The sequence below is a fragment of the Capra hircus genome, chromosome 26, assembly GCF_001704415.2.
Source record: "Capra hircus breed San Clemente chromosome 26, ASM170441v1, whole genome shotgun sequence".
Lineage (NCBI taxonomy): Eukaryota > Metazoa > Chordata > Mammalia > Artiodactyla > Bovidae > Capra > Capra hircus.
In genome coordinates, this window is record NC_030833.1 from 9,469,575 (window position 1) to 9,490,279 (window position 20,705).

Genomic DNA, 20,705 nt, shown 5'->3' on the forward strand with positions numbered 1-20,705 from the left:
CTTAGTGGCAACCCACTCCAGTACCCTTGCCTGGAAAATCCCACGGATGGAGAAGCCTGGTGGGCTACAGACCATGCGGTCGCAAAGAGTCAGACACGACTGAGAGATTTCACTTTCTTTCACTTTATCAAATTCTAGGAAAGTTGATTTTAATTTAAAGTGCTTTAAATTAATAGATTTGTTGGGCAGAATTGGCATTTTCATGATCTGAGGCTTTTGAACCTGTAACACTTCCGTTTCATCACATTTTCTACTCTTTTAGTATCATTTAAAAGTTTTTCCCATAGAAACCTGATACACCTAATCAGTTATTACAGTTGGAAACATTACTATTTTTCACACATTGATCCAGCAGTCTTAATCTTAGCATTAGTTTTATCAATTGACTTTAGATAATTTTTTTAAATTTTCTATGTGTATCATATTGGCTGAAAATAAGATTAGTTTTATTACTTTTTTTTTTTGCCAATTATTACAATGTTAACTCCTTTTTCTTACAGAGAAAAATGCTAAAATGACCAGAGTCTCCTAAACAATGCTGATTAAATGTGATGGTTATCATTCTGTCTTACTCTTAACTTTAATGGAATTACTTCTGAAGTGTCACCATAAATTAGAGGTTGGCTGGACATTTTTTTATACTTACGCTTTAAGGCATTTAGCTTGTTCCTTTCAATAAGATTCTAAGAGCTCTTTTATATCATTAATGCCTATTGAATTTTGCTGGATTTGTTTCTGAATCCATGAAGCAGTAATACAGACTTTAGTGCTTATTCTGTTAAACTCAAAAATTGCATGGGTAGATTTTCTGATTTTGAATTATCTTTGGAAAAAGCAAGAGAGTTCCAGAAAAACATCTATTTCTGCTTTATTGACTATGCCAAAGCCTTTGACTGTGTGGATCACAATAAACTGTGGAAAATTCTGAAAGAGATGGGAATACCAGACCGCCTAACCTGCCTCTTGAGAAATCTGTATGCAGGGCAGGAAGCAACAGTTAGAACTGGACATGGAACAACAGACTGGTTCCAAATAGGAAAAGGAGTACGTCAAGGCTGAATATTCTCACCCTGCTTATTTAACTTCTATGCAGAGTACATCATGAGAAACGCTGTACTAGAAGAAACACAAGCTGGAATCAAGATTGCTGAGAGAAATATCAATAAGCTCAGATATGCAGATGACACCACTCTTATGGCAGAAAGTGAAGAGGAGCTAAAAAGCTTCTTGATGAAAGTGAAAGACGAGAGCAAAAAAGTTGGCTTAAAACTCAACATTCAGAAAACTAAGATCATGGCATCCGGTCCCATCACTCCATGGGAAATAGATGGGGAAACAGTAGAAACAGTGTCAGACTTTATTTTTTTGGGCTCCCAAATCACTGCAGATGGTGACTGCAGCCATGAAATTAAAAGATGCTTACTCCTTGGAAGAAAAGTTATGACCAACCTAGACAGCATATTAAAAAGCAGAGACATTACATTGCCAACTAAGGTCTGCCTAGTCAAGGCTTTGGTTTTTCCTGTGGTCATGTATGGATGTGAGAGTTGGACTGTGAAGAAGGCTGAGCGCCGAAGAATTGATGCTTTTGAACAATGGTGTTGGAGAAGACTCTTGAGAGTCCCTTGGACTGCAAGGAGATTCAACCTTTCTGAAGGAGATCAACCCTGGGATTTCTTTGGAAGGAATGATGGTAAAGCTGAAACTCCAGTACTTTGGCCACCTCATGCGAAGAGTTGACTCATTGGAAAAGACTCTGATGCTGGGAGGGATTGGGGGCAGGAGGAGAAGGGGACGACAGAGGATGAGATGGCTGGATGGCATCACGGACTCGATGGACGTGAGTCTGAGTGTACTCCGGGAGTTGGTGATGGACAGGGAGGCCTGGCGTGCTGCAATTCATGAGGTCGCAAAGAGTCGGACACAACTGAGCAACTGAACTGAACTGAACTTGCATCTTTGAGATAAATTCTTATTTTTTAAAATATTTTTTAACAATACTCAATTCATTTCCCTAAAATTATATCTTATTCTATTTCATTTAATCTTGTTTCCATCTGTATTCTTAAATTACATTAACTAAAATTTCTTTTACTGTCTGTCCTTGCCCATAACTCATATCAGATTATAGTTATATCACTTCAGTTCAGTCACTCAGTCATGTCCGACTCTTTGCGACCCCATGAACCACAGCATGCCAGGCCTCCCTGTCCATCACCAACTCCCGGAGTCCACCCAAACCCATGTCCATTGTGTTGGTGATGCCATCCAATTATCTCATCCTCTGTCATCCCCTTCTCCTCCTGCCCTCAATCTTTCCCAGAATCAGGGTCTTTTCCAGTGAGTCAGCTCTTTGCATCAGGTGGCCAAAGTATTGGAGTTTCAGCTTCAACATCAGTCCCTCCAATGAACACACAGGACTGATCTCCCTTAGGATGGACTGTTTGGATCTCCTTGCAGTCCAAGGGACTCTCAAGAGTCTTCTCCAACACCACAGTTCAAAAGCATCAGTTCTTCTGCCCTCAGATTTCTTTATAGTCCAACTCTCACATCCATACATGACCACTGGAAAAACCATAGTCTTGACTAGACGGACCTTTGTTGGCAAAGTATTGTCTCTGCTTTTTAATATGCTGTCTAGGTTGGTCATAACTTTCCTTGCAAGGAGCAAGCGTCTTTTAATTTCATGGCTGCAGTCACCATCTGCAGTGATTTTGGAGCTCAGAAAAATAAAGTTAGCCACTGTTTCCACTATTTCCCCATCTATTTGCCATGAAGTGATAGGACCAGATGCCATGATCTTAGTTTTCTGAATGTTGAGCTTAAGCCAACTTTTTCACTCTCTTCTTTCACTTTCATCAAGAGACTCTTTAGTTCTTCTTTGCTTTCTGCCATAAGGATGGTATCATCTGCATGTGTGAGGTTATTGATATTTCTCCTGGCAATCTTGATTCCAGCTTGTGCTTCCTCTGGCCCAGCATTTCTCATGATTATCTCTGCATACAAGTTAAATAAGCAGGATGACAATATGCACCCTTGACATACTCCTTTTCCTATTTGGAACCAGTCTGTTGTTCCATGTCCAGTTCTAACTGTTGCTTCCTTCCCTGCATACAGATTTCTCAAGAGGCAGGTCAGGTGGTCTTGTATTCCCATCTCTTTCAGAATTTTCCACAGTTTATTGTGATCCACACAGTCAAATGCTTTGGCATAGTCAATAAAGCAGAAATAGATGTTTTTCTGGAACTCTCTTGCTTTATCCATGAATGATCCAGAGGATGTTGGCAATTTGGTCTCTGGTTCCTCTGCCTTTTCTAAAACCAGCTTGAACATCTGGAAGTTTATGGTTCACATATTGCTGAAACCTGGCTTGGAGAGTTTTGAGCATTAATTTACTAGCGTGTGAGATGAGTGCAATTGTGCGGTAGTTTGAGCATTCTTTGGCATTGCTTTTCTTTGGGATTGGAATGAAAACTGAGCTTTTCCAGCCCTGTGGGCACTGATGAGTTTTCCAGATTTGCTGACATATTGAGTGCAGCACTTTCACAGCATGATCTTTTAGAATTTGAAATCTTTCAACTGGAATTCCATCCCCTCCACTAACTTTGTTCGTAGTGATGCTTCCTAAGGCTCACCTGACTTCACATTCCAGGATGTCAGCTCTAGGTGAGTGAGAGTGATCTTGCCTTCGTGATTATCTGGGTCGTGAAGTGCATTCTTGCCACCTCTTCTTAATATCTTCTGCTTCTGTTAGATCCATACCATTTCTGTCCTTTCTTGAGCCAATCTTTGCGTGAAATGTTCCCTTGGTGTCTCTAATTTTCTTGAAGAGATCTCTAGTCTTTCCCATTCTATTGTTTTCCTCTATTTCTTTGTATTGATCGCTGAGGAAGGCTTTCTTATCTCTCCTTGCTATTCTTTGGAACTCTGCATTCAAATGGATATATCTTTCCTTTTCTCCTTTGCTTTTCACAGCTGTTTGTAAGGCCTCCCCAGACAGCCATTTTGCCTTTTTGCATTTCTTTTCCATCGGGATGGTCTTGCTCCCTGTCTCCTGTACAATGTCATGAACCTCCATCCATAGTTATATCAGATTATTATAAATTTGTAGAATGAGTTGGGTAATATTTTCACTTCCTAGAAAATATTTTGAATGAATTAAAAGTTACTGAGCTTCACAGTGTTAAAGAATTCACCTACAAAGCAGGAGACTCGGGTTTGATACCTGGATCAGGGAGATCCCCTGGAGAAGGAAATGTCAACCCACTCCAGTATTCTTGCCTGAGAAATTCCATGAAGAGAGAAGCCTGGTGGGCTATAGTCTCAGTTCAGTTCAGTTCAGTCTCTCAGTCATGTCCGACTCTTTGCAACCTCATGAACTGCAGCATGCCAGGCCTCCCTGTCCATCACCAACTCCCAGAGTTCACTCAGATTCACGTCCATCGAGTCAGTGATGCCATCCAGCCATCTCATCCTCTGTCATCCCCTTATCCTCCTGCCCTCAATCCCTCCCAGCATCAGAGTCTTTTCCAATGAGTCAACTCTTCGCATGAGGTGGCCAAAGTACTGGAGTTTCAGCTTCAGCATCATTCCCTCCAAAGAAATCCCAGGGCTGATCTCCTTCAGAATGGACAGTCTATGGGGTCGCTAAAGAGTTGGACACAACTTAGCGACTAAACAACAATGACAACAAAAGTAATCGAAGGCAGTGATATTTCATTGTTAAACTGTCTAGAACTGTAGTCTTCAAAGAAAACTTTTGCTCACTATCTCTGATTTTTTTTCCCCTGGGCAAAAATGTTTAATGAATCAATGAATTGATTCTTCATATTATTATTGGAGTAGAATTGATTTACAGTGTTGCGTTGGTTTCTGCTGTACAACAAAGTGAATCAGCTGCAGCTGTATGTATATCTATATCCCCTCCCTTTTGAGTGTTCCTCCTTCTTAGGACTCTTTCTTTCCTAGTTTCAGACAGGGAGGAACAGAGATTTCCCATGTAGCCCAAGTCCAAGTGAGCATCACCAAGCCCCTGTTCCCATCACTCCTCCCAGAGTGCCATGCTGGCCATAGTTGATGAACCTACATCGACACAGTAATAACAGCCTAAAGTGCATAGTGGTCACTGTTAGTGTGACTCATTATATGGGTTTGGACAAAAGTACAAGAACATGTTCCCATCATTAAAATATCTCCTAGGATATTTTCAGTGCCCTAAAATTCCTCTGTGCTCCATATAGTCATCTCTCCTCCCAAACCTGGGCAATGGCTGATCTTATTACTGTTGCCATAGTTTGACATTTTCTACAACGTCAAATAGTTGGAATCATGCAGTGTGTAAGGTTTTCAGATTGGCATCTTTAATTTAGCAATTTGTATTTAAGTTTCTTTCACATGTCTTTTGATGGTTTGTTGGTTCATTTCTTTCTAGTACAAAATATCATTCGAAAAGTATCACAGTTTACTTATCCATTTACCTTCTAATGGACTTCTTGGTTGCTTTTTGAGTTTTGGCAATTGTGAATAAAACTGCTATAATGGCCTTATGTGGGATTTCATGTGAATATAAGTTTTCAATTCCTTTGGATAAATACCAAGAAGCAGGATTTCTGGGTGAATACCAAGACTATGTTTATTTTCATAAGAAATTGCTAAACTGCCTTCCTGATAGCTTACTGTGAATGGTGTCAGATTCGACATTGTTGTTATGTAATCCCTAGTACAGAGTTTAAACTGAGTTGTTTGTTGTGTAATCATCAGTTCCAGGCTTAAAGAAAAAAAAAAAACGTTTTATGTGACTAAGACTGAGGAATGTAGAGAAAAAAAAAGTTTGGCCTTTCCTCCTCCTTGAGAACCCCTATCTCCTCCTTGGGGACCCTGGACTTCTTATCAACCTGCCTAGGAAATGACTCTCTTATTCTTAAATAGTTCAGTTCAGTTCAGTTGAGTTCAGTCACTCAGTCGTGTCCGACTCTTTGCAACCCCATGAATTGCAGCATGCCAGGCCTCCCTGTCCATCACCAACTCCTGGAGTTCACTCAAACTCACGTCCATCGAGTCCATGATGCCATCCAGCCATCTCATCCTCTGTCGTCCCCTCTTCCTCCTGCCCCCAATCCCTCCCAGCATCAGAGTCTTTTCCAATGAGTCAACTCTTCGCATGAGGTGGCCAAAGTACTGGAGTTTCAGCTTTAGCATCATTCCTTCCAAAGAAATCCCAGGGCTGATCTCCTTCAGAATGGACTGGTTGGATCTCCTTGCAGTCCAAGGGACTCTCAAGAGTCTTCTCCAACACCACAATTCAAAAGCATCAATTCTTCGGCGCTCAGCCTTCTTCACAGTCCAACTCTCACATCCATACATGACCACAGGAAAAACCATAGCCTTGACTAGATGGACCTTAGTCGGCAAAGTAATGTCTCTGCTTTTGAATATACTATCTAGGTTGGTCATAACTTTTCTTCCAAGGAGTAAGCGTCTTTTAATTTCATGGTTGCAGTCACCATCTGCAGTGATTTTGGAGCCCAAAAATATAAAGTCTGGCACTGTTTCCACTGTTTCCCCATCTATTTCCCATGAAGTGATGGGACCAGATGCCATGATCTTCGTTTTCTGAATGTTGAGCTTTAAGCCAACTTTTTCACGCTCCTCTTTAGCTTTTCCATTTTTCATCCTGACCAGCAATGTATGGGAGTTCCCATTGCTTTATATCCTCATCAGCATACAGTGCTGTCAGGATTCCAGATGTGGTCATCTGAAGCGCTATCTCACTGTCATCTTAATTTGCCATCCTCTGGTGACACATGATGGGGTGCATCTTTACATGTTTATTGCCATTTGTATACTTTCCTTTTTGTTGAAGTGTCTGTTAAAATTTGGCCCTTTAAAAAATGAGCTGTTTCCTTATCTTTGAATTTTAACAGACCTTTGTATGTTCTTGCCTGCAATGCAGGAGACCCCAGTTCAATTCTGGGGCCGAAAGATCCGCTGGAGAAGGGATAGGCTACCCAGTCTAGTATTCTGACCTGGAGAATTCCATGGACAATTCTCTAGCATTGCAGGCAGATTCTTTACCAGCTGAGCCACAAGGGAAGCCCTCCATGAACTTATGGGATCACAAAGAATCAGACACGACTGAGTGACTTTCACTTTCACTTTGTATGTTTGGAGAACAGTCCTTAATCAGATATGTCTTTTCCACACGTTTTCTTTCAGTCTGTGGCTTGTCATCTCATTATCCTGATACTGTTTCCACAGAGCTAAGTGAGTACATTTAGTGAAGTCCAGCTTATCAGTTATTTCTTCCATGGATCATGCCATTGGTATCATCACTATACCCAAAGTCATCTAGATTTTCTCCTATGCCTCTTTTAGAAGTTCTGTAGTCCTTTATTTTACATCTGGGTGAATGGTTCATTTGGGGATGATTTTTATGAAGACCTTTGTGAAGCTCTGAGTTTAGACTTATTATTTTTGCATATGGACATCAACTACTCCAATACCATTTGTTTAAAAGACTGTATTTGCTCCACTGTATTGGTTTTGTCCATTGTCAAAAATCAGTTGGCTGTATTTATGGGGGTCTATTTCTGTGCTTCTTATTCTGTTCCAGTGGTCTATTCTTTCATCGGTACCACACTGTCTTGTTTACTGGGGCATTATGGTAGGTCCTGAAGTCAAGCAGCATCAGTCTTCCAGTTTTGTGCTTCTCCTTCCATATTTTTTCCACAGATTGAATCGTTTGCCTCTCCACCTAAATTTTAGAATTAGCTTGTCCATATTCACAAAATAACTTGCTGGGAATTCTGAATGGAATTGCACTGAATATATAGATCAAGTTAGAAAGAATTGAAATCTTGACAATATTGAGTCTTCTTATCCATGAAAATAATATATCTCTCCATTTGTTTAGTTTCATTTAGATTTTATTCATCAGAATTTTGTAGTTTTTTTCATATAGAACATGTAAAATTTTTGTTTGACTTAACTATAATATTTCATTTTGGGTGATGCTAAGGTAAATTACATTGTGTTTTTCATTTCAAATTCTGCTTGTTCATTTTGATATATTAGATTTTGTATATTAATCTTTATATCCTGAAACCTTGCTATAATCATGAATTACTTCCAGGTTTTTTTCTTTTTTTGATGATTCTTTCAAATTTTCTAAGGGATGATAGTTTAGTCTGTATGCAAAAGTAATTTTTGTCTTCCTTACCAATGTGAATATTTTTATTTACATTTCTTGTCTTATTGTATATTGGAAGCAAAACCTTTCAGTGTGATGTTGAAGAGGAGTGGTGAGTGGGGACAGCCTTGCCTGATACCTGATACTAGTGGAAAATCTTCAAGGTTCTCGTCATTAAGTAAGACATGGTGTGTGCACGTGTAGTCATGTCCAAATCTTGGGACTCTATGGACTGTAGCCCGCCAGGCTCCTCTGTCCATGATATTTTCCAGGCAAGAATTTCCCAGGTATTTCCTTCTCCAGGGGATCTTCCCAACCCAGGTATCAAACCTGCGCCTCCTACAGCTCGTGAACTGAGGGCAGATTCTTTACTGCTTGAGCCATCAAGGAAGCCCCAAGTAAGATGCTAGCTACAGTTTTTTTTGTTTGTTTGTTTGCTAGATATTATTGAGCAAGTTGAGAAAGTTTCCCTATATTTCTGGAAGTTTTTATGATGAGTAAGTGTTGAATTTTCTCAAAGGCTTTTTTGAGGAAAAAACGAACACCTTTGTTACAACCATGTGACTTTTCTTTTTCATCATATTGATGCAATGAATTACAGAAATCAATTACAGAAATTGATTTTTAAATGTTTAGCCTTGCATACTCATAATAAATGTCAAATGCTTGAGGTTTATAATTCTTTTTATACTCTGTTGGATTCAATACACTAACATTTTGTTGAGAATGCTTGCCTCTATGTTTCTGAGAGATTTGGTCCATAGTTTGTTTTTGTTTAGTTTTGATATTAAGGTGATGCTGGCCTCAGAATGACTTAGTGTTATGCCCAAGTCTCGAAATCTCCCAATGACTACCAGGTAGCCGATATCCGATGCAAAAGCAAGAGAGTTTTTATTACCAAGCTCTAGCTGGGGCTCCCACCATTACCGACGCAGCGGCTATAGGGAGGAGCCCTGGGTTTTGGGTTACGTTGCTTATATAGGGAGTGTTCATGAAAAAAAGAATTTCTAGGTAGGGGGACGTCTGATTGGTCACTTTCTTTCGAAGGGTTGTGTGTTGGTTTTTGATTGGTCCCTATTACCTAGGTAGACTGCAAGTTCCTGAATGTTAAGTCAGGAGATTCTGGTCTGGGGTCCGATTGGCTCGTGGGTGATGGGGTGAGGTCAGGGGATTTCCAAAGGCTCTTTTCCCAGAACCTTACAAAATGGAGTTTTTCTGTTAGCAAAATGGAGTAGCTTAGATTCTTCATTAGAACATATTCTCTGTGCCTCTATCCTCTGAAAGCTATTCAGAAAATAATATAGTTTTATCCTTAAATGTTTGGTAGAATTCACTGGTGAATTCCTGTAGGCCTGCTTGGAAGATTACCAATTACTGATTGGATGTCTTCAATGGATCTATTCATATTGTCCGTTGAAAATGGACATTGAAAATCCATCTGTGAATCTACCACTCATTCATTTACTTAAGAATTCCAAATGACCCTAAAGTGAAGGTCCACAGTGGTACTGAATTATAAATAAGGAAATGATCTGTATACTTACATCACATAGAAATTTACAGGAAGAAAGTGAAGGGGAAAAAGGAGAGAGACTGGTTCCCTTGAGAGCGTCAGGAAGATGTGATGGTGAGAGAGTCAATTCCTGGGCAGGTTGATAAGAAGTCCAGGGTCCCCAAGGAGGAGAAAGGGGTCTGGAATTTTCAAGGAGGAGGAAAGAACAAATGTCTTTTTTTTCCCCTCTACATTCCTTAGTCTTAGTCACATAAAACACTTTTTAATTTAAGCCTGGAACTGATGATTACACAACAAACAACTCAGTTTAAACTCTGTACAAGGGATTATATAACAACAGTGTGTCCTGTTTGAGGACAGTTTCTCCTTCCTGAAAACCCTCTGACTAATCCTGATATCTTAGAATGTGCGTTATGGGAGTAAGTCTGGTAGGATCTTTCCATTGTTAAATTCTAATCCTGTTATCCTAAAATGTAAATTGTGGGAGTGGGCCTGTAAAATTTTTACAACTTGAGACATTCTTTTGATTTATTGTAATAACTAATTTTAAAAGTATATAATTCCTTTGCTAAAGCCTAGCAAGGGGGACACTGTCCCCCTTCTGATGTCTATGTCAGAAACTTTCTCTGTTCCTTTTCTTACTTTGATAAAACTCTGCTACAGAAAAGGTTTTGAATGATTAAGCCTGGTCCCTGGTCTAAATCTTCTTCGGAAATCAAGACCGACATCATTTACTGTAAGTTATCATCTTTGGGGCTCATCTGGGATGTTCAGGACAAGGTAAGAACACTGAGAGCTCTAGCCTCTCTGCTTTCTCAGTATACATGTTTTCTGCTTTACTAACTCTTCAGTGTGCAGTGTGAATGAATGACATGCCCTGCGCAAAGCAAGTGATGAGCCCTGCTCTGAGGTTTCAAAGTGCCTTGTAATTGTTAGGCAGGGTGGTTGGCTCAATGAGGTGCATAACAGCGCCGGGGACCTGAGTCATGTTTCCTGTTTTCTTGAAGAACATTCCTTAACCAAATAAGGAAAATTTTCTATATGCGATAGCATAAGGAAGGCTTGCATGAGCTCATTCTGCCTGTCCAATCAGGTATCGCCAAGTACCCTGTAACTGAGACAAAGAACTGACTGTATATAAACCGCCATACTGCTTTGTTCGTGGCTCTCGTCTGATTCCGCTGCGTCGGATGAGGCTTGAGCCCTAGCGTGCTAGAAATAAAAATTCCCTTCTTGCCTTTGCATTACCACGGTGGACTTGTTCACTCTCGGTTGGTTTGGAGATACGGGCTCGGTGCATAACAGTAATGACTGAAGGCAGCCCCCGAAAGGGGAGCCTTGTTGGGGGTTTATACTGACCTGCCACTGCCAAAAGGCACCCAAGGTCCCTGAGAGGGGAGCGACCAGAAATGGGCAAAGCTTGTGGGCTGAACTTTCCTTTCTCAGTCAGCTTTTCCTGGTCTCTTTGACCGTTTCATAATTGCATGGGAAATTAGAACTACTAACCTAATCTAATGGAGAAGGAGATGGCACCCCACTCCAGTACTCTTGCCTGGAAAATCCCATGGATGGAGGAGCCTGGTAGGCTGCAGTCCATGGAGTTGCAAAGAGTTGGACATGACTGAGCGAATTCACTTTCACTTTTCACTTTCATGCATTGGAGAAGGAAATGGCAACCCACTCCAGTGTTCTTTCCTGGAGAATCCCAGGGGCGGGGGAGCCTGGTGGGCTACCGTCTATGCGATCGCACAGAGTTGGACACGACTGAAGTGACCTAGCAGCAGCAGCAACCTAATCTGATGGATCATAGACTTTTAATGGACTTGCGATTCATGCCAGTCAGTTCAGTTCAGTCGCTCAGTCATGTCCAACTCTTTGTGACCCCATGGACTGCAGCACGCCAGGCCTCCCTGTCCATCACCAACTTCGGAATTTACCCAAACTCATGTCCATTGAGTTAGTGATACCATCCAACCAATTCATCCTTGGTTGTCCCCTTCTCCTCCTGCCTTCAATCTTTCCCAGCATCAGGGTCTTTTTCAATGAGTCAGTTCTTCACATCAGGTGGTCAAAGAATTGGAATTTCGGCTTCAGCATCAATCCTTCCAATGAACACTCAGGACTGATCTCCTTTAGCATGAACTGGTTGGATCTCCTTGCAGTCCAAGGGACTCTCAAGAGTCTTCTCCAACACCACAATTCAAAAGCATCAATTCTTTGGTGCTCAGCTTTCCTTATAGTCCAACTCTCACATCCATACATGACCACTGGAAAAACCATAGCCTTGACTAGACAGACCTTTGTTGGCAAAGTAATGTCTCTGCTTTTTAACATGCTATCTAGGTTAGTCATAACTTTCCTTCCAAGGAGAAGCGTCTTTTAATTTCATGGCTGCAGTCACCATCTGCAGTGATTTTGGAGTCCAAGAAAATAAAGTCTGTCACTGTTTCCACTGTTTCCCAATCTATTTGCTATGAAGTGATGGGACCAGATGCCATGATCTTAGTTTTCTGAATGTTGAGCTTGAATCCAACTTTTTCACTCTCTTCTTTCACTTTAATCAAGAGACTCTTTAGTTCTTCTTTGCTTTCTGCCATAAGGGTGGTATCATCTGCATGTGTGAGGTTATTGATATTTCTCCTGGCAATCTTGATTCCAGCTTGTGCTTCATCCAGTCTGGCATGTCACATGATGTACTCTGTATATAAGTTAAAGAAGCAGGATGACAATGTACAGCCTTGATGTACTCTTTTCTCAATTTGGAACCAGTCTATTGTTCCATGACCAGTTGTAACGGTTGCTTCTTGACCTGCATACAGATTTCTCAGGAGGCAAGTCCCATTTCTTGAAAAATTTCCACAGTTTTTTTGTGATCCACACAATCAAAGGCTTTGGCATAGTCAGTAAAGCAGAAGTAGATGTCTTTCTGGGACTCTCTTGCTTTTTTCGATGATCCAGTGGATATTGGCGTTTTGATCTCTGATTCCTCTGTGTTTTCTAAACCAGCTTGAACATCTGGAAGTTCACAGTTCACATACTGTTGAAGCCTGGCTTGGAGAATTTGAGCATTACTTTGCTAATGGGTGAGATGAGTGCAATTGTGTGGTAGTTTGAGCATGCTTTGGCATTTCCTTTCTTTGAGATTAGAATGAAAACTGATCTTTTCCAGTCCTGTGGCCACTGCTGAGTTTTCCAAATTTGCTGGCATATTGAGTGAAACGCTTTCACAGCATCATCTTTTAGGATTTGAAATAGCTCAACTGGAATCCCATCACTTTCACTAGCTTTGTTTGTAGTAATGCTTCCTAAGGCCCACTTGACTTTGCATTTCAAGATGTCTGGCTCTAGGTGAGTGATCACACCATCATGATTGTCTGGGTCGTAAAGACCTTTTTTGTACAGTTCTTCTATGTATTCTTGCCACCTCTTCTTAATATCTTCTTCTGTTAGGTAAATACTATTTCTGTCCTTTATTGTGCCAATCTTTGCATGAAAAGTTTCCTTGGTATCTCTAATTTTCTTGAAGAGATTTTTAGTCTTTCCCATTCTATTGTTTTCCTCTATTTCTTTGCACTGATCATTGAGGAAGGCTTTCTTATCTCTCATGCTCTTCTTTGGAACTCTGCACTCAAATGAGTATATCTTTCCTTTTCCCCTTTGCTTTTCACTTCTTTTCTTTTCACAGCTATTTGTAAGGCCTCCTCAGACAGCCATTTTGCTTTTTTTCACTTCTTTTTCTTGGGGATGGTCTTGCTCCCTGTCTCCTGTACAATGTCACAAACCTCCGTACTAGTTCATCAGGCACTCTGTCTATCAGATCTAGTCCCTTAAATCTATTTCTCACTTCTACTATATAATTGTAAGGGATTTGATTTAGGTCAAACCTGAATGGTCTAGTGATTTTCCCTACTTTCTTCAATTTAAGTCTGAATTTGGCAACAAGGAGCTCGTGATCTGAGCCACAGTCGGCTCCTGGTCTCGTTTCAGATTTTTACTTAAGACTCCAAGCTTGGTAGTCATGGGAACCCAGACTTGCTAGGAATGTGTTTAGGATCTGAGTCAAACTAGTGAGTCCTTGTTATAGCTGTGTCTCCAAACTATATGGATGGAAGCGCTGGTAGGGAGCATGAGGTTTCTAAGAACTTAGGTCAGGAATCCCAGTTTGGGGGTATGATGGGGTTCTTCTTTTGGTAGTGCTATCTGCTAGTGGACCAGAGGAAACTCTCCCGTGGCTTTTGTCTCAACTCCTTAGATATTCCTTTTGTAGAATCTGTGGAAATGAACTGGAAGAATTGGCCTGGTAGCTCAAGGACAAAAATCACTTTTACCTCGATGACCAACCCTCCACCACCTCTTTCGCTATACTGGTGTGGTGACACTCAGAAGGGACATCTTGGTTGCTGTTCATCCCTTTATGACTCACCACTTCTCATGCGGTCAGGACTGTACTCCGGAATGTGTACTAGGATGCTTCCCCTAATAGTGTTAGCTTGGGGAACATTCCAGAAAAGCCACTCTGTTACACTCTGGGTGACATCAGAGAAAAGGGCAAATCAGACAAAGGTCTTGGTGGTAAGGAACTGAGAATCAGTTCGGGATGGTGCCATCAGGTCTATCCCTGGTGCATCTCCAGCCCACCTCGGTAGTAGAACCAGGAGGGTCGAGTAAGGCACCCATATCTGTAAGGGACAGACTAAGTCCGGCCAGGGAAAGGGAAGCTTCAGTGGAAAGTCTGTCTACATCGCCATCCACAGCAGGGAGGGACACCTCCGATGGAAGGAAGCAAAGGCGCTGGTTGCCACTTTTTTTTCCTCTTAAAAATGGGAGCTACTCAATCCAGAGTCACACCCTTGGATTGTGTCCTGAAAACCTGGGATAAGTTTGACTCCCGGAGTTTAAAGAAGACATGCCTGACTTTCTTTTGCAAATCTGCATGGCCACAATATCCACTGGAGGGTGGCAGACAATGGCCAGTTGAAGGATCTCAATTATTACTGTTTTATAGCTAGACTGGTTCTGTAGAAAACAAGAAAAATGGGTAGAAGTGACATATGTGTTGCTCTTAATCTCTCTATGAGACATGCCAGACTTATGTCCTAAGGGTACAGATTTGGGTGTAGAGCCTTCAGCTCCCTCCTGTCCTCTAACTCTGCCTCTGACTCTGTATCCGGGGCTCACAACTGAGTGACCTGAGGGTCAAGGAATCCCTCCAGGAAGCGTTGCCTCAGTCTCTATAGAAGTAAAAACAACCCCAGTTCCAATGCAGCCTCAGACTACTTTCGTTTCAGTAGGAACTCAGATAGTCAAAGTAGAGGAGGCGCAGACAACCAAAACTAAGGATGAGAAAGAGGATGAGGATGAGAAAAAGCAGGTTTCTCTCATTTATCCCTGGGAACATATGCAAAGGGTAGCTAGAGGGGCTGAGGAACAGCCACACAACTTACTGCCTCTTCAGGGGGCTCCCACTGGGAAAAATAACCAATCCATAAAAATCCATAAGTCCTTTTCTTACCCAGAGGTACAACAGGTAAAGAGAGATCTGGGAGACTATCTGGAGGACCCAGAAAAGTACACAGAAGCCTTTACAGGACTGACTTTACCTTATGAGCTATCTGAGAGAGGTAATGCATGTCTTGGGACAGACACTGACTAGGGATTTGAAAACTTGAGTTTGCAGGGAAGCAACTACTTTTGAAAGAGGAGAGTGAAAAAGTTGATTTAAAACTCAACATTCAGAAAACTAAGATCATGGCATCCAGTCCCATCACTTTATTGGAAATAGATTGGGAAACAGTGGAAACAGTGACAGACTTTATTTTCTTGGGCTCCAAAATCACTGCAGATGGTGACTGCAGCCATGAAATTAAAAGACGCTTGCTCCTTGGAAGGAAAGTTATGACCAACCTAGTCAGCATATTAAAAAGCAGAGATATTACTTTGCCAACAAAGGTCTGTCTAGTCAAAGCTATGCTTTTTCCAGTAGTCATGTATGGATGTGAGAGTTGGACTATAAAGAAAGCTGAGTGCAGAACAGATGCTTTTGAACTGTAGTTTTGATGAAGACTCTTGAGAGTCCCTTGGACAGAAAGGAGATCCAACAGTCCATCCTAAAGGAAATCAGTCCTGAGTGTTCATTGAAAGGACTGATGCTGAAGCTGAAACTCCAATACTTTGGCCACCTGATGCGAAGAACTGACTCATTGGAAAAGACCCTGATGCTGGGAAAGATTGAAGGCAGGAGAAGAAGGAAACGACAGAGGATGAGATGGTTGGATGGCCTCACTGACTCAATGGACATGAATCTGAGTAAACTCTGGGAGTTGGTGATCAACAGGGAAGCCTGGCATGCTGCAGTCCACAGGGTCACAAAGAGTCGGACACAATTGAGAGACTGAACTGAACTAAATTACTTTTGGAGATGAATGACTTAAAGGTAAGGGGAAAGAGGGAACATGAAATAGTCCTCCTTCCTACCGGGAGCCAAGCAGTTCCAATAACAGAGCCACTTTGTCAGATGTAGTCTTGAAGGACTCAAGCGAGCATGCATACTGAGACTTTATGCTAAGCTGGTTGACATAGAACGGGGAGAGAAGGAAATGCCTGGTAAATTCCCAGAGAGACTACAGGAGGCTCTCCACAAGTTTCCTGATGTTGATCCTGAAACTGCAGAGGAGCAATAATCTTAAAAGATAGATTTCTCACTCAGTCAGCCCCAGATTTCTGCCACAAGTTATAAAAACAGGTGTTTGGACCAAATCAGTCTTTAAAAAACTGTTACAGCTGGCTCAGACAGTATATTATGATAGAGAGAATACAAGGAGGAAAAAAAGAAGCAGACAAAAGACTTAAGACCCATTGAGGAAAAATGCCCAAAGGAACCCAGAAGGGTCATTACTATGGAGAGGAGGGATGTCTCAAGCTAAGTTGCTCTCAGGCGTCTGAGCTGCCCCCAGCTCTCTGTCCAGTCTGTAAAGGACCACACTGGAGGAGAGACTGCCCCCAGAGGTATAGGCCCCAGGGATCGGGCTCTCAAGACAATCAGGACTGAAGGTGCCCAGGGGTCCCCACACAAACTCCCGTCCTAATAACATGTGAGGAACCCTGCTTATCAGTAACTGTGGGCGGCCCATCAATCGAAGCCCCTGGTCCACTTTCCTCCCGATCCACTACTGTGATGGGACAGTCAGAGCCAAATGCTATTATTTCAGTCGTCTAAGCTGCAGCTGGGACTCTGCGTTGTTTTCTCACAAGTTTCTGATTGTGCCAGAGTCTCCCTCGCCCATTCTGGGGAGGGATTATACTGAGCAAGGTCCAGGCCTCTATTTTCACGAATATGGAGACTTTTCTTTCTCTCCCATTAATTGAACAAAGTGTAAATCCTAAAGTGTGGGCTCATGGAAAAACTGTGGGTTGAACACAAAATGCTGTTCCTGTCGTTATCAAGCTCAAAGACACTAACCTATTTCCACATCAAAAGCAGTACCCACTAAAGCCCGAGGTTAAGGAAGAGTTAAAACCCATCATTGAAAAGTTAAAGGAGCAGGGGCTATTCATTCCCTGTAATAGTCTATGCAACACTCCTGTTTTGGGTGTGAAAAAGTCACATGATGAATGGAGACTAGTTCAAGATTTATGAATATAAAATGAGGCTGTGGTTCCTTTTACTCATATGCCAAAAACGAACGGATTTTCTTGCTTACAGTTCTGAGTAGACACTTGTACTGAATGGACTGAGGCCTTCCCCTGCCATGGTGAACAGCTAAGAAAGTTATAAAATTTTTAATCCATGAAATTATTCCCAGGTTTGGGCTGCCACAGAGCCTCCAGAGCAAAAATACTCCACCTTTAAAGCTGCTTTAATTCAAAGGGTGTCAAAGCTCTAGGAATAGAATGTCACTTACACTGTTCTGGAGACCCCAATCTTCAGAAAAGGTTGAATAGGCTAATGACATTATTAAAAGACATCCGTGTAAGCTAACTCAGGAAACACAGACAGTTGGTTTAAAGTTTTACCCATAGCTTTAACGAGGGCTTGAACTGCCCCTAACAAGAAGGGACTGTCTGTATGGCAGGCCATTTTTTGCACACAGACATTGTCACAGACCCTAAAGCCTTAGAACTAACTATTTGACTCAGCTTTCACCTTTTCAACCTCCTCATCAATTGCAGGCTTCCCATGGTGGGTTTCTCTGGTTGAAGACTTTCTTCAACTCCGTGAATATCTTTCAGCAATCACGTGTGATGTCTCTCTTTAGTCTAATGATATCTAGCAATCCTAAGATGGACTGGTGTAACATTTTGTACCTTAACTATGGATATAATGTGACTTTCAACTTTGATTATACATTACCTTGGTTTAATGACTATCTTGCTGTACGTAAGTAGGTAAACGCATCTAGATCTGGTGGTTTCCTACCTGATGTTTATCAAATATGGGATAAGATCATATGGCTAACTCCTGAAAAGGGATGCCTACTATCTAACACTCCTATATGCTTGGAACAAATAGAGCCATCCCCAGAAGTTAGCTGACAACTTAACTATAATGATTGGAAAGGGATTTTTGCCTCAAGAAATATGCAATGTAATCATTCCTGTGTTTTCCAATCCCAGTTCAGGTCCTCCCTTTGCCTGGCCAGGAACTGATTGGGACTGGATCCCTCAGTCATGCTGGTTTGCTCCAAATGGGACTTACTGGACATATGGCTCTTACCTATGGGCATGACTTCCCCCTGGCTGGATAGGGAGATGCACCCGAGGTTTACCTCTTACTCATGGCTTTGTATTTTCAGACCTTCCAGAGAATCCTGCCAATCTACCACACCTTCAAACTCACTGGGCAAGGTCTGTATTTCACTGGTATGATTATCTGGCTGCAATATTCATTCCCTTTCTGAGAACTACAGATGTTATGCTACAAGTTGATGCTGTGACTAAGTTTACTCAACAGGCTTTAAAAGATTCTCAAAAAGCTATTTCAGCCTTTAGTACAAATCATTATATTAAACAAATACAAATTAGAAAGGTGGTTTTACAAAACAGATTGGCTTTAGATATTCTAACAGCTGTACAAGGAGGAACTTGTGCTATTGCTCATACCCAATGTAGTACGTAACACCAGATATGAGTGCTAATGTCACTCACTTTACTAAACACATGAACAAGATGATTCAGGCTATGGATTCTCCTGAAGTCTCCGTCATCTCACTTTTGGAAATGTTAACTACCTCCCCATGGTGGAAAACTATCTTAATGGAGATAATTCTAATTGTTCTGCTTGAACTGTTTGCTCCCTGCACTTGTAACCATGTAACTGATTCTGCTTCTACCCATTTGAAAGCTTCTAAGTTAGGAATGGTTGTATAGCCTCCTAAAAGTACCACAGACTTCTCCAACTATTATTTGGGGTCCCTGGATCAGAGACCCTCAATATGAGTTTAGAGACAATACCTTTTAACAGCAGGAAATAGTTATGGAATGAAAACCATGCCTCTTTCCCTTGGCAACATAATTCTCCTTAAAGAAAAGAGGGGAATAAGACAGTCAATTCTTAGGCAGGTTACTAAGACATCTGGGGACCCCAAGGAGGAGAGAGGGGTCTGGAATTCTCAAGGCAGAGGAAAGGACAAATGTCTCTCTTTTTTTTCCCCTCTACATTCCTTAGTCTTAGTCACATAAAATGTTTTTTCTTCTTTAAGCCAGGAACTGATGATTATACAACAAACAACTCAGTTTAAACTCTGTACTATGGATTATATAACAACAATGTATCCTGTTTGAGAAATCTGTATGCAGGTCAGGAAGCAACAGTTCGAACTGGACATGGAACAATGGACTGGTTCTAAACAGGAAAAGGAGTACATCAAGGTGTATATTGTCACTCTGCTTATTTAACTTATATGCAGAGTACATCATGAGAAACTGGACTGGATGAAGCACAAGCTGGAGTCAAGATTGCTGGGAGAAATAGCAGTAACTTTAGATATGCATCCTTATGGCAGAAAGCAAAGAAGAACTAAAGAGTCTCTTGATGAAAGTGAAAGAAGAGAGTGAAAAAGTTGACTTAAAATTCAACATTCAGAAAACTAAGATCATGGCATCTGGTCCCATTGCTTCATGTCAAATAGATGTGTCTAGTCAAAACTATGGTTTTTCCAGTAGTCATGTGTGGATGTGAGAGTTGGACAATAAAGAAAGCTGAGTGCAGAAGAATTGATGCTTTTGAACTGTGGTGTTGAAGAAGACTCTTGAGAGTCCCTTGGACTGCAAGGAAGTCCAACCAATCCATCCTAAAGGAAATCAGTCCTGAGTATTCATTGGAAGGACTGATGCTGAAGTTGAAACTCCAATACTTTGGCTACCTGATGTGATGAACTGACTCATTTGAAAGGACCCTGATGCTGGGAAAGATTGAAGGTGGGAGGAAAAGGGGACAACAGAGGATGAGATGGTTGGATGGCATCACTGACTCAATGGACATGAGTCTGAGTAAACTCCGGGAGTTGGTGATGGACAGGGAGGCCTGGTGAGCATGGGGTTGCACAGAGTCGGACATGACTGATCGAACTGATCCTGCTTGAGGACAGTTTCTCCTTCCTGAAAACCTTCTGACTAATCTTGATATCAAATGTAAATTATGGAAGTGGGTCTGGTAGGATCTTTCTATTGTTAAGTTCTAATCCTGTTACCCTAAAATGTAAATTGTGGGAGTGGGTCTGGTAAACTTTTTACAACCTTGAGACACTCTTTTGATTTATTGTAATAGCTAATTTTAAAAGTATGCAATTCCCTTGCTAAAAACTACCGAGTGGGACACTCTCCATCCCCCCTCTGATGTCTACGTCAGAAAATTTCCCTATCCCTTTTCATACTTTAATAAAACTCTGCTACACAAAACCTCTTGAGTGATCAAGCCTGGTCCTTGGTCATGAAGCTAAATCTTCTTCTTCGGAGATCAAGAATTCAGCACTGTTCACCGTAAGCTATCAATTGTAGAGTTATCCA